The 15,406-nt window shown below is 39.0% G+C and overlaps 1 pseudogene; it reads left to right on the plus strand.

The window, feature by feature from the left end:
* The first annotated feature begins 3,759 nt into the window (after nt 1-3,759).
* LOC126952440 (40S ribosomal protein S2-like) lies at nt 3,760-4,552 on the plus strand (annotated as a pseudogene).
* The last annotated feature ends 10,854 nt before the right edge of the window (nt 4,553-15,406 follow it).

A 15,406-nucleotide genomic window follows, 5' to 3' on the forward strand; every position in this document is an offset into this window, starting at 1 on the left:
TTTTTTTTTTCCTGAGACAGGGTTTCACTCTGTTGCCCAGGCTGGGCTGTAGCAATCCACCCACCTCAACCTTCCAAACCTTTGTAATCCAAACCTACAATTACAGGTGTGAGCCTCCGTGCTCAGCCTGTTGTGAGATTTTTATTTACCAATTCAATCTCCTTGCTTATTATAGATCTCCTCTCATTATCAATTTCTTCTTGAGTCAGTTTTGGTAGTTTTCATCCTTCTGAGAATCAGTTAATTTCATGTAATCTATCTAATTTGTTAGCATACGTTGTTCCTAGTACTACTCCCTTATAATCTTTCTTATTTCTGGAAGGTCAGTAGTGATGTCCCATCTTGCATTCCTGACTTTAGTAATTGGAGTATTCTCTCTTACTTTCTACACCAGTCTTGCTAAATGTCATTAATCTTGTTAGAGAAAAAAATAGTTAAAATGAAAAATAATGTATTTATGTAGTCTTCTGTATTTACCTGCGTATTTTTTTGTTGTTGTTGTTTATGTTGATGTGAATTACTGCTTTGTATCCTTTAATTTCAGCCTGCAAGACTCGCTGCAGAATTTCTTGTAGAGCAGGTTTGCTAGTGACAAATTTTCCCCATTTTTATTTATTCGGGTATATCTTAATTTCTTCTTGTTTTTTCAAAATCGTTTTGCTGAATCTAGAATTTTTAGTGGACTGTCTTTTTCCTTTTGCACTTTGACTATGTAAACCCATTGCCTTCTGCCTTCCAAGGTTTCTAGTCATTTTTTCTCTTGATATTTTCAAGTTTTTTTTTTTCTTTATCTTTGACTGTTGACAGTTTGAGTATGATATGTCAAGGTCTGGATCTCTTTGAGTTTATTTAACTTAGAGTCTATTAACTTAGAGTTTATTGTACTTGATTTGTTCTACTCAGAATTTGAGTGTGTAGGTTAATATTCTTCATCAAATTTGAGAAATTTTTAGATGTTGGTTTTTATCAAGTATCTTTCGGACTCTTTATCTTTCTCATATTACTAGAATTCCTATTATGCATATGCTGATATTCTTGATGGTGTCCCACAAGGCGCTGAAGCTCTGTTTACTTTCTTCACTTTTTTTTCTTTACATTCCTCAGACTGTGTGATCTCTATTGACAGATCTTTGAGTTCACCAGTTTTCTCCTGCTAGTTCAAATCTGTTGCTCAGCTCATCTAGTGATGTTTTCATTTCAGTTATTTACTTTTCCTCTCCAAAATTTCTATTTGGTTCATTTTTGTATTTGTAATTTCCATCTCTTTATCACTATTTTCCACTTGGTGCGATGTCATTATCACACTTTCCTTTAATTCTTTAGATATTCTTTATCTACTAATCTGAGACCCCTTAAGGACGTTTTTCTGTTGACTGCTTTTTTACTGCTAATGTGGCAAATTTTTTTTATTCTCCCATCTCAAACTGATAAAGGTCTAAAAATACGTCAGCAAAACACATTCAATAGCAAAATGTTGAAAGATTTCCCTCTGATATGGAATATGTTAAAGGTTACCTACTAACAATATTATATACAAATCTTAGACAATGGAGTAATGGAAGGATCAGAAATGAAATTATATGGATAGAAATATCTTTTACATTTAGTTTTTAAAATTTGACTATGCTATATCTAGATCTACATCTCTTTGATTTTGTTCTACTTAGAGTTTGTTCATAGAGATTTAATCTGTAGAAATAAAATTACATTTGTGGAAGTAAATCCAAAATTACTTACAAGAAGTATAACTATGTATTGGAAAATTCAAAAGAACCTATAAATAATGTATTAGAATTAATAAGTATGTTTAGTAAGGTTGCTCTATCTAGGAACCTTGCTACAAATATAAAAATATAAAAGTTAAAATGCTAAATTTAAAAACATTTTTCATACCAGCAACAAACAATAACAAAATGTGAAAAGGTACCTATTCCCTTTTCCTTTCTTTTCCTTCCTAGACAATTCAGTACTAAAGCCATCATGTAGGGTGGAGCAACGTTGCTATCTGCTTGGGGAAGGGATGGCTTGGCGTGGAATCTAGGAACCAGAGCAGCGGGAGGAAGAAACAGGCCCATAGGAAGCATCCACTATGTGGCCTCAGGCCTGTGCAGAGGAGGAGGCCCGGTGGGCAGCTCAGAGTACAAGCAAGGTGCAAAGGGTGTCCAAGCATTGGGGTGATGCAAAGTGGGACATCAGAGCCTGGGTGTAGTAAACAGGTTAAGCAGAGAATCTAGGCAGACAGATAGGCTGGCCCATGGGGCCTGAACCTGCAGGGACCCCCTAAATAGGATGAGGAAGGCACCTATGCAAAGGGTAAAGGGTGCTGGGCAGAATGGGATATTAGTTACATCTGGGGATGGACCAAATAAGTAAATCAATTCAAAAGAATGACAGTGGGTTTTGTAAGGTGGCAAAATGAATGAACAAATATAGAAAAAGAGAAGAAAGCTAAAATAACACTGTAATGTTGGATCAGAATTAGAAATGTCAGTGCATACTAACATATTTCAAACTGTAAAGATAGAGATGTGTGCACACATCTCTATGTATGTATATACATCTCATGTATATACATACATGCATAAATAAACTTCTATATATTCTATATATTCCCTAACTTTGTCCATTGCAGGGCTAGGAGTGGCCATATTCCCAGTGGTGCACAGACCTTACATTATCAATATACATTTTCATACTATTTGTATACATTTTTAATACTATTTTCTATAGAAAGGAAAGATGGATCCTTGGATAAAGGGCTGATTCTTAGGTAGGTCCAGGAGAAGTAAAAAATGTCCCAGAAATATCTTGTTATGTATTCTTGAAAGCACAAAGATGCTCAAGCAATGAATATTTCAAAAGAACCATTTTGAAAGTATACCTGTTGGTCAAATTGAGGACAATTTGAGCATCAGAATAAATTAAATAAGTAAATGGAATTCTAATCCATTAGGTAAGAGGGAAAACCATGAATCTCCAATGATGTGCATCTCTACATACATACAGACAAGATATTTACCTCATTTGAAAATACCTCCCCACAGAAAACACTCATTAAGTAATTACTAAGGGAAAAAAGAATAACTTCACAGTGGATAAGCCTGGCAGACACTACATTCATCAAGTAATCAAGGCAGTAATCATTAGTAATAGAACAAATCAAAATTGCAAGCCTCCTGATAGAATACAAGAGAACAACAGAGCATCACTGCAGTTTTATTTCTCATGAAATGCAAATCCTGAACCCACTTCTGAAGAAATATCAGACAAATCCCAGTGAGGAACATTCTAAAAAATCACTGGGTCATGATCCACAAAAGTGCCAAGTTCAGCAAAGTCAGTGACTAAGGATCTCAGTTTCTGACAACTGAATGCGACATGTAAATCTGAACTCGATTACGTTGCTATAGGATGTCGCTGGGAGAACTAGACACGTAAATAGGATCTGAGGACTAAATATTATTAGCATGCCAATGTTAGTTTTCTGATTTTGATAGCTGTAGGCGATTTTGTGTTTATGTAGGAGAGCATCATTATTCACAGGAAATGAACACTGAACTATTTAGAGGTAATGGGACATCAGGTAAGCAAACTACTTTCATAAGGTTCTGAGAATAAAATATCTGTCCTTGCTTCTCCAAGAAAACACCAAACGGCGGATGATGCAGGTGCAGCCGGGGGGCCCGGAGGCCCTAGTGGGCCTGGGACGGGGAACCGCAGTGGCTTCCTCGGAGATTTCGGCAGTGGCATCCGGGGCCGGGGTCGCAGCCGTGGATGGGGCCGGGGCGAGGCTGCGGAGCTCGCGGAGGCAAGGCCAAGGATAAGGAGTGGATGCCCGTCACCAAGCTGGGCTGCTTGGTCAAGGACATGAAGATCAAGTCCCTGGAGGAGATCTACCTCTTCTCCCTGCCCATTAAGGAATCTGAGACCATTGACTTTTTCCTGGGGGCCTCTCTCAAAGACGAGGTTTTGGAGATTATGCCCGTGCAGAAGCAGACCCGTGCTGGCCAGCGCACCAGGTTCAAGGCGTTTGTTGCTATCGGGGACTACAACGGCCACGTCGGCCTGGGTGTTAAGTGCTCCAAGGAGGTGGCCACCGCTATCCGTGGGGCCATCATCCTGGCCAAACTCTCCATTGTCCCCGTGCGCAGAGGCTACTGGGGGAACAAGATCGGCAAGCCCCACACCGTCCCTTGCAAGGTGACAGGCCGCTGCAGCTCTGTGCTGGTGGCCTCATCCCTGCACCCAGGGGCACTGGCATCGTCTCAGCGCCTGTGCCCAAGAAGCTGCTCATGATGGCTGGTACTGATGACTGCTACACCTCAGCCCGGGGCTGCACTGCCACCCTGGGCAACTTCGCCAAGGCCACCTTTGATGCCATCTCTAAGACCTACAGCTACCTGACCCCTGACCTCTGGAAGGAGACTGTGTTTACCAAGTCTCCCTATCAGGAATTCATGGACCACCTTGTCAAGACCCACACCAGAGTCTCCGTGCAGCAGACCCAGGCTCCAACTGTGGCTACAACATAGGGTTTTTATACAAGAAAAATAAAGTGAATTAAGCCTAAAAAAAAAAAAAAAAAAAAAAACTGTCCTTAAAACTTTTCTGTAACTTTATCGTTGGTTCAAATGTTTTAAAAAATGAACCAAAGTACCAAAATAGCATTTTAAAATAACGCATATTTTTATTAAAAATGGGCAAGACACCGTCATGTTAATCGTCAATTTTCTATACAGAAAAATATATAACATCAATAAAATAAATGGAAATGGAAATATATGCAATGATGTTAGTTCTTTCCCATAGTGTTAGGTAGATAACATGAAGCCCTAATAGAGTTTCCAGAAAATTAATATTTTGGTGGTAATTCACAAGTTGTTTCCAGAATGTATATAGATGAAAATGGCCAACATTAAGATAAGCTACTGGGTTTTGAACAGTTTACAAAGTCATAGTAATTAAGAGAACGTGTTATTGATACAAGGAGAGATAGAAATAGAATAGAACAGGATAAGAGGCCAGAAATAGAGCCTCTTATAAGTGGACATTTTTATTACAACGAAGTTTGTACCACAGAGCAGTAGAGAAGGAGCAGGTGTTTTCAAAAAATTATGCCTGGTCAACTGGATATCCACTTGGGGAAAAGCAGAATGACTTCTGCCTCGCCACCAAGCAATCCATACCTTGTGCATTGCCAATCTAAATGTAAGAGGAAAACCCCTATTACAGAGCCCCTTGATCAGTGTTGCCAATAGAACTTGTATGGTGATGGAAATGCTTCACATCTGAACCCTCCTAGATGGTAGCCACAGCCACATACTGGTTTTGAGCAGGTGAAATATGGCTAGTGTAACTCAACCACTAAATTTTCACTTTGTTTTTATTTTACCTAATTTATGTTTAAATATCCACATGTGGCTAATGGCTACTTATATTAAACAGTACAGTTCTAGATAATAAGGGAAGAGAATATCTTTATGTCCTTGGGGTAGGCAGATATTTCCTGATAGAACACAAAAGTATTCTCCATAAAGGAAAAAATTGGCAAATAAGAGCTTCTTCTCATTAGAAGACATCATCAAGGAATTGAACGTAAACCAACACGTAGGAGTTATTGCAACACACATAGTTAACAAGTTCTCAGTCCTGAATCAATAAAGCCTTCCCATAATCATTAGAAACTTACCAAAGAAAATGAAAGTGGAGTAAATGGACAAATGGCTTGAACAAGCACTTCACAAAAAGGATAGCCAATGAAGTAGTGCTTTATATCAGTGTCATCAGGGCTCTTCTAATTGAAACCACCATTAAATATCACTACACACCCACCAGAAAGGCTAAAGTTTGTAAGACCCACAGGACATGTGGCAGGGATGGGGAGTGACAGTCACACTCCAATGGTGGTAAATTGGAACCCACTTTATAAAACAGGTATTATCCACTAAAATTAAATGTATGCAAGCCTTATAAACATTAATTCCACTCTAATGGACATGTCCAATGTAAACGCATGCACATGTGTGCCGAGAGTCTTGAGCAAGATTTGTAGAATATTCCTCAACTTGGATTTAGCTGATATTTTCTCATGACAAAAAAAAAAAACAAAAACATAGTACGTGGTAATAAACTGTGAAATACAATGAGTATTACAAAGTAATGAAAAAAACATCACTGCATGCAACAACCTGAAGAAAACCTGCAAACATAATATTCAGTGACAGAACAAGATACAAAGGATACATTCAAATGATTCCTTTGGTGTAATCTTCAAAACAGGTGGTATCTGTCCATCATAGTCAAGGAGGGGAGGCTATAACTATGAGAGGACAGGAAGAGGCCTCCAAGGTGAGCAGAGTGTGCAGTTTCAGGCCCTGGGTAGTGGATACCTGGGTTTGCTCCCTCGTGATCATTCATTCAGATGCATGTTTATGATTGCTTACTGCCTTTTAGTTGGTTACAGGGCAATACAAATTGTAACATCATTACTGTAAATTCCTAATCATATATTTATAAAATGTACATGCTGTGTGATTTCTTCCCATAAGCCAGCTATCCTAAGCCTAGTTTTATGACATTGCTACTCCTGCCAGTTTTTTCAAGAGCATGGTTGAATGTTTCCATAATCCTCAAAATTAAATTTATTCTTTTGAAATAAAAAATAAACTTGGTGTTATTATTTCAGTGATGCTGAGAATATTATAACATTCTACAATAATTCATTCTTTTAGTTTTTTCCCACAGAGAATTTTAACTCTGCATCCCCTAAAATAGTGGCAGGCACTGCTTTAAAAGAATGAACTGGCTTATTCTGTCAAATGGTGATCGAACCCATTTTAAATTTGCAGGATGAATTTTATGGTGCTGACAGCTTTTATAAATGATTTCTGGGCTAAAATATTGAATTAGTATTATTATCCTTCAGTGTGTCATTAGATGTTTAATGAATGTTTTTAACACAGATAACAATGGATACAGTTATCCTGGTAGACATATAAAAGAAACCATTATCTCACCACTTTAATGTCCTTCTTTGCTTTAGTTCTCTTAAAATCCTTCCAAAAGAAAAATGTGTCTACCTCTCTTCATTCTTCATGCCTCTCCGGGGCTCACATTAGTTGCTAATTGCAGTTTCCTGTTTTATCTCTTTTGGTCCACAGGGATCACAGATCTTTTTGTGACTTCTTCTCTGTAATACCAGGCATTACTTGGTATTTATTTTCAACATATATAATGTGCCACCACTGTCAAGGGAAAATTTCTCTTAGATGAAAAAATTCCATAAAAATAGATGCTTGCATTTTAATTGTAGGTGATATGGCTACTCTTATTCTTATCTATGCCAGGGTTAAAAAAATAAGAAGAGCAAACTAAAAATGCAATAGGAAAAAGGCTAAACCATAAGCTCATACACACTCTGTCCTGGTGTAAGCTGTAATAACTGACCACAGCATGAGACATTAGCAGTGAATTAGATCAAAATGCTATTTTTTCTAACATTAATAGTTCAGAGTAGTCCTCATATAAAATCCAAAGACTTGAGTGTTTTTTGAATTATGATTTTTCTGGAAAACATTGCCTTAAATTTCATTTGTGGCATTTTGAAATACATTCCAGTGAAACCTGGAAAGAACTGTGTTTTCCACACACTTTCCCACCTTCCCAGTCTTTCTCATTCCCTTTTGCTATACAACCTCCCTCTTGCTTACAAAATGGAGTCTTTATTTTTTTTTTTTTAACAAATTGAGGTATTTCTGGTCTATCAGAACAACAGATTAAAAAAATCAAAAGATATTTCCACTAAACAGCCCACTACTAATACAGTATAGAGAGTTTTGTCATACTTCAGTAACCGCACAAAAAAATTACCTGTTTCTCTTATCGAAATGAATTGCATCCTTTTGGTAGAGTTTCAACTTCCTGGAATAGCAAGAAAACCGACAATTCACTCCTTGGCAGAATTGTTCCTGCATTGTGCCATCTGATACAATCCATTAATGCCATTGGAGAGCTGTCACAACCAGCACTTATGATGTGTGTGTTTGTGTGCATTTTATTTCTATTTTAGAGGGAAATAAGGAAAGGAATTTCTCCTCTTCTAATTAGTAAAAAATAAACAATATTTTCTTTGAATATTCTTCACACTTTGTTCTATCATTGGAACCAAAGAAGTAGAAAAAAATGTACAATATTTCTTGTAGCATTTTTTAATGGAGACACTGGGATCATCGTGATTTCTATAGTGTCTGAGCTGAAGCTGTTAATGCACCACTTTAAACAAAAACTTTAAATTTTTTGGTTTTTTCCTCTGCCATGTCCTTAACTTTGTGAATTTTCATACTTGCTAAAGTTGAAGAAGAAAAAGGAAAAGTAATTGCACCTGGAAGTTTACCTCTTTGCTGAATTTCTTTAGTTATTATTTCAGCTATTTGCACTTTGAAAAAGAGTTTTCCTCCCACATGAAATGACTTTTCCATCTGCCTGAACTTCTGGAGATAAAAAGTGAAAAAAGTGCCACAGATTTCATACCAGAACTGTAGTGTGGGGCCTGTGAGGTTCACGTGTGTAGGAAATAATGAGGCTTCCTTTGTTTTGTTTCTGTTTTTGTTGCTGCTGCTTTAGCACAATTGAATCCAAATAGAAAATAGAGATAAAAAAGGAAATGCAAGTCAAAGGTAATTGGGGGTTCACTTTGTGTCATGAGACAGTTGTTAGCCCTTTTCCAAAGCTGATGTTATTGTTAGGTTTTTACCTGTCTGTTTAGTAAAAAGGCACAAAAAGAGTTGAAATAACAATAAGTTAACATCGATTTAAAATCCAGGTCCTTCAGTTGGCAATTCAGAAAGATTCCCTAGGACTCCTGATTTACTAAAGATTTTTAAAATGTAAAAGTCTAGCCATCAATCTTTCTGAACATGACACTTTTCAGCCATGCCAGATTTCTCAGGCTGCCACTAAAGGAATCAAACAAGGGTCAGAACAGAGTAAACACAGAAACTGTGAAAAGAAGAAAACCTATGCATCACAATAGAGAATATCCAAAAGTTACAGCACTTGTTTTCTAGCTGGGACTTAGTTTTGCAATCTGAATTTTTATCAACAAGCCCAGTGATATCCAGGCTGCCAACAGAGATCTTCTGAAAGCAGAAAGAATCCAAAGTCTGCATGGGAATAATCTCAAGTTCTAAAATGAAGTCTATCAAGGCATTTTAGCCTCTGAGTTTGTTTTTCTCTTTTGTGTTTGAGAAACAAGACCATGCATTTTTCCTTACAGATGAAATTAGGCATGGCTGACCTCAGTGGGTAGCAATTGTGCCCTTCTTACCAAGAAAACTACATGTGCCAGGCACTAGCAGGCAAGAGGCTGCTCACTGTCATCTGGTAGATGATGGGATGGAAAGAACATGTCAGATTTGAAAGCCAGGCCAATATGCCAGTGCCTCAGCAATTATCATGCCCATCTGCTCCTTAGCTTCCAAGCTTCTGTGTGTACACCTAGGCTGAGAGATAGACAGAGAGAGAGAGAGAGAGAGAGAGAGAGAGAGAGAGAGAGAGACAGACACAAAGACAGACAGACAGAGAGAGACAGAGACAGAGACAGAGACAGACCCTTCAAGCATCTCACTGGCATTTAGTATACAGGAAATTTAAAGCTTTGAATATACCTTATATGAAATCAATTGGGGAAGCCACTTTTAAAAAGCATCATTCCTTAATAGATATTAATTTAATACATATATTTCATTTTCCTGAGCACTTCATATATTGGTGATCTCAACTCTGTGAAATATACTTATATCACATATTCAGAAGAAATATCAGTAGTTACTCAGCTATCTTTTGTCCTTTGCTTATCAAATTGTATCTGATAGCTATTATCTGAACCTATGCTAGCTCATGTCTATGTTTACGGATATGATACAGAAAATTCACCAGTCAGAATTATTCAGGAAAACATCCTTGGAAAATTATCCAAGTTTATTTAATAGAAACTAATACATTCAAACAGTTTTTGAAATGCATAATATTTATAAAGAACTAAATATGTATATATTATGTATATAATATGAGTCAGTCATTCTAATCAGTAGCTAATTCACGTATGTATTGAGCATTTAGTTTGTGCAAGACCCTGTGAAAAATGTACTAGACATAAAAGATAAGTAAAACTTGCTTCCTGCCTTCAAGGAACTCACATTTTAGCAGGAAAGATAAAGAAAATGCATTAACAACCCTAAAACATGGTAGAATGTAGTAAGATCAAGGAGTATGATGAGTGTATGGTGAATTATAAGTGGAAAACCAATTCTGAATACACTTTAAGTTGGGACTTGAAAGGCTATAGTCAGGCATGTTATAGGGTCCAATGATGCAAAAAGAAAGGAAACCTAAGAATTTATCACTGCTACTGAAAAGGCATTTCCTGATAGGATAGATGAATGGAGATTGTATTTAGCATGTAATAGAAACCCTTACTATCCTTCCTTTAAAATGCAAAGAATAGGTTCATTTCATGTAACAAGTTGAATCTTTATTTTTCTAAATTCTAATTTATTTTTAATTAACATTTTTATGGCCATTTGAACAAAACTATAGAAAATGGTCAAATGAATCTATATCCCAAGTTTTTAAATGTCTAAGACTCTTACCTCGATTCTTTCATCAATACACTGTATACCGTGGTTTTGGAAAGGGAGAAAATCCAGACTCTTTTAAAGCAAATTCAGACATGTCATTTTGACTGTTTGAAACATGTGATGGCATTGGGTTGTTTTTCCTGTTGACTTTCCCACTGTTATGAACTGAACTGTGTACCCACAAAATTCATATATGGATGACCTAACCCCAGTACCTTAGAATGTGACTGCATTTGGAGATAAGGCTCTAGTGGGTAATTAAGTTTAAATAGACAGATGATAAGGATGGGGCCTTAAACTAACATGACTGATGTCCTTATAAGAAAATGGAGATACCCCAGGGATGCCCAGATAAAATGCCATGTAAGGACACACAGAGAAGGTGGTCACCTGCAATCCCAGGAGAGAAATCTCAGGAGAAACCAACCCTGCTGGCACCTTGATCTTGGACTTCCAGCCTCAGGAATGTAAGACACTAAATTTCTGTGTTTTAAAGTTATCCATCCTGTGGTATTTTGTTATGGCAGCCCTGGCACATGAATACCCCTACATTCTGGATATGACATGTTTCTCTGTGCCCTGTATTTTCTGCTAACTGATTGTGGAAGATGCTGAAGTGACCTCCAAGTGCAGTGATCACCCCAGCTACCATGCGTAATGGTTGACAAAGGCTCGTTGTTGTCGCCTTTTCTGGAGAACCACCCAGAGCCTGTAGAAGAACCCACTTCACATCTGTTGCCCTAAAGCCAATGACTGCCTGACATGGGGGCATAAAACACTGACCCATTTGACCCAGGGGTGGAGTGAAGGCAAGTCTCTGGTGTAATCCAGTCCCCAGAGCACCGTGGATTCAGCCAAGGTGCGGCTGTGGTTGAGAGTGGCTTACTCAGCTCTTGCCCCTGCCCTATCCAGCTTCACAACCTCAATATTTTCCTGAAGAGCAGCCTCTCATTAAGGCACATGCACTTTGTACTTTATTAGGAACTGAACTCTAAGGCAGCTGGTGACAGTCAGAGTCTTAAGACAAGACTCCTAGGCTGCGATTTTAGACTCAGATTCTGGACTGACCTGGAGGTGATTACGTGTCTGTGCCTGGCAGTAGCTGGAGCATGGACAGCACCTAGCAAGCACCCCTGTAATTGTTCAGTTTTCACGTATGGTCATCTGGAGGCCAATCAACACAGAAGGTGTTTATCAGGAAATATTCATACACCAGCTCTTGGAGTTTCTCTTGTCTTAAAAAAAATATGTGGGGGAAATGAAATTATGAGGAGTGAGGGTTTGAGTGGATATTACTAAGAGCTGTGTATTACTTAAAAAGAGTAAGCCACAGGGTCAGATTATTAATCACAATTTACAGCATAATGTATAGGTCAGTAAACTTCCTTGACAGTATTTAAATAGATGCTCACTCCTGCAGCCAGAGGTAAACAAAGATAAAAACCAAGTAGAGAACCTAAGTTTAACAATGGAAAAACCTCAAGGGAGGCTGCACTTAGTGGTCTATGATGGCTTCTGGGCTTTCTGGCACAAAAAAGTTTTCAAAGCTTATGCTGCCCATAGACCTACAATCGGCCATTGCTCTAAGGAGCCCTCATCTCTTTCAGTGGAAAATGGTATTTTACATCTTCAATCTGGATTTAAGGCTACTCTGAATTTGGATGGGAGTGTAAGTCCAATAAAGTCAGACAAAATTAGTTATTTTTTTTTTTTAATTGCATGTTAATGCAGAAGGGGAAGCAAACACATCCTTCTTCACATGGTAACAGCAAGGAGAAATGCCAAGCAAAAGGGGGAAAAGTCCCCTATAAAACCATCAGATCTCATGAGATCTCACTCACTGTCAAAAGAGCAGCATGAGGGTAACTGTCACCATGATTAAATTACCTCCCACTGGGTCCTTCCCACAACATGTGGGGATTATGGGAACTACAATTTAAGATGAGATCTGGATGGTGACATAGCCAAACCATATCATTCTGCCCTGGGCCCCTCCCAAATCTCATGTCCTCATATTTTAAAACACAATCATGCCCTTCGACAGGCCTCCAAAGTCTTAGCTCATTCCAGCATTAACCCAAAAGTCCAAGAGCAAAGTCTCAACTGAGACAAGGCAAGCCCCTTCCACCTATAAGCCTGTAAAATCAAAAGCAAGTTCACTAGTTCCTAGACACAATGTGGATACAGGCCTTGGGTAAATATAACTGTTCCGAGTGGGAGAAATTGGCCAAAACAAAGGTGCTGTAGGCCCCATACAAGTCCAAAATCCAATAGGGCAGTCATTAAACCTTAAAGTTCCAAAATGATCTCATTTGACTCCGTGTCTCATATCCAGGGCATGATGATGGAAGAGGGGGCTCCCATGACCTTGGGCAGCTCTGCCCCTGTGGCTTTGCAGGGTACAGCCTCCATCTTGGCTGCTTTCATGGGCTAGCATTGAGTGTCTGTGGCTTTTCCAGATGCACAGTGCAAGCTGTCATTGGATCTACCATTCTGTGCTTTGGAGAACGATGGCCCTCTTTTCACAGCTCCACTAGGCAGTGCCCCAGTGGGGACCCTGTGTCAGGGCTCTGACCCCACATTTCCCTTCCACACTGCCCTAGCAGAGGTTCTCCATGAGGGCTCTGCCCCTGCAGCAAACTTCTACCTGGACATTCAGACGTTTCTGTACATTCTCTGAAATCTAGAGAGAGGTTTCTAAAATCTCAATTCTTGACTTCTGTGCACCCACAAAGTCAACACCACATGCAAGCTGCCAAGGCTTGGGGCTCATATCATCTGAAGCAATGGTTGGAACTGTATATTGGCCACTTTCAGCCATGGCAGGAGGTGAAGCAGCTGGGGCAGAGGCCATCATGCCGTAAGGCTGCATAGAGCAGGGGGCCCCTGGGCCCAGCACATTGAATCATTTTTCCCTCCTAGGCCTCCAGGCCTGTGATCAGAGGGGCTGCCATGAAGCTCTCTGACATGCTCTGGAGACATTTTCCCCATAGTTTTGGTGATTAACGCTCTGCTCCTTGTTATTTATGCAAATTTCTGCATCAGGCTTTAATTTCTCCCCAGAAAAAGGGTTTTTCTTTGCTATCACATTTTCAGGCTGCAAATTTCCTGAACTTTTATTATCTGCATCCTCTTGAATGCTTTGTCACTTAGAAATTTCTCCTGTGAGATACCCTAAATAATCTCTCTCATGTTCAAGGTTCCACAGAAATATAGGGCAGAGGCAAAGTGCCACCAATCTCTTTGCATAGCAACAGTGACCTGTACTACAGTTCCAAAGTTCCTCATCTCCATCTGGGACCACCTCAGTCTGGACTTCATTGTCCATATCACTATCAGCATTTTGGTCAAAGCCATTCAAGGAAGTTGAAGTCCCAAACTTTCCCACATTTTCCAATTGTGGAATTCCCAACTTTCCCACATTTTCCTATCCTTTTCTGAGTCCTCTAAACTGTTCCAACTTCTGCTTGTTACTCAGTTCCAAGGTTATTTTCATATTTTTGGGTATCTTTACAGCAGCACCTCACTCTGTGCTGTACCAATTTACTATACTAGTCCATTCTCAAATTGCTGTGAAGAGACACCAGAAACTGGGTAATTTATAAAGAAAAGAGATTTAATTGACTCACAGTTCCACAGAGCTGGGGAGGCCTCAGGAAACTTACAATCATGGCAGAAGGAGAAGCAAAGACGTCATTTTTCACATGGCAGCAGGAAGGAGTAATGTTGAGCAAAAGGGGGAAAAGCCCCTTATAAAACCATCAGATCTCATAAGAACTCACTCACTACCGTGAGAAGAGCATGGAGTTAATCACCCACATGTTTCAATTACCACCCATCAGGTTCCTCCTATGTGGGGATTCTGGGAACTTCAATTCAAGATGAGATTTGGGTGGATACACAGCCAAACCATATCAGCATTGAAGTAGCATCATTGTCTGGGGTAATACTCAAGGATCGTTGTCTTACACCAAGGAAATCAAGGACACAGACACACAAGGAGTGAGGTTAGGAACAGAGGTTTAATAGTCAAAAGAAAGAGAAAAGCTCTCTCCTACAGAAAGGGGCCCTGAGTGAGTATTCCAGTGTATGGCAAAATGCAAGGGGTTTTTTAGATGAGCTTGAGGAGGCAGTGTCTGATTTACATAGGGTATGAAAGATTGGTCAGTCCAGGTGTGCCATTTGCATAAATTGCAAAAAATTGTTTAGGACTAGGTGTGCCATTTGCATAGTGTGTGAAAATCTGGCCACCCACACCCTAATCTTTTATTACACAGACTGATTATTTACCTGGCCAGTGTCATTTTGCCTGTTCCTTTACTGTGCACATCATGACAAAGAAAAGGGAAGATGGAGCCTCCATGTTGAACACACCTGGCCCTCATGTATCCCTTTTCTATTGGCACAGCTGCCAGAATTCACCCTTGCAAGCTTCCAGCTTGCTTATCTATATCTGCAGCATGATTTTTCAGGCTGCTCTTTGTTAAAAAAGAAATAATTGGGAGCCTGCTTTTTGCTAAAAGGGAAATTCTGCTAAGGACTCTTTTACCCCCACTATCTGCATAAATATTTTTTTTCTATCTCCTGTATCAGTATCATATCAAATAACTTCCAATACCTACACAAACTTAAAAGCATAATTGAATTGGAAAACCCAGAAATCTATCCCTTATAAATCCTTCATCAAATATTTAAAACTCTATGTATCCATGGCAAATCAATTTCAAGAATTAAATAATAAAAGGTGCAAGAGATGCAATGACAAACTA

This window comes from Macaca thibetana, chromosome 4 (genome assembly GCF_024542745.1).
Source record: "Macaca thibetana thibetana isolate TM-01 chromosome 4, ASM2454274v1, whole genome shotgun sequence".
NCBI lineage: Eukaryota > Metazoa > Chordata > Mammalia > Primates > Cercopithecidae > Macaca > Macaca thibetana.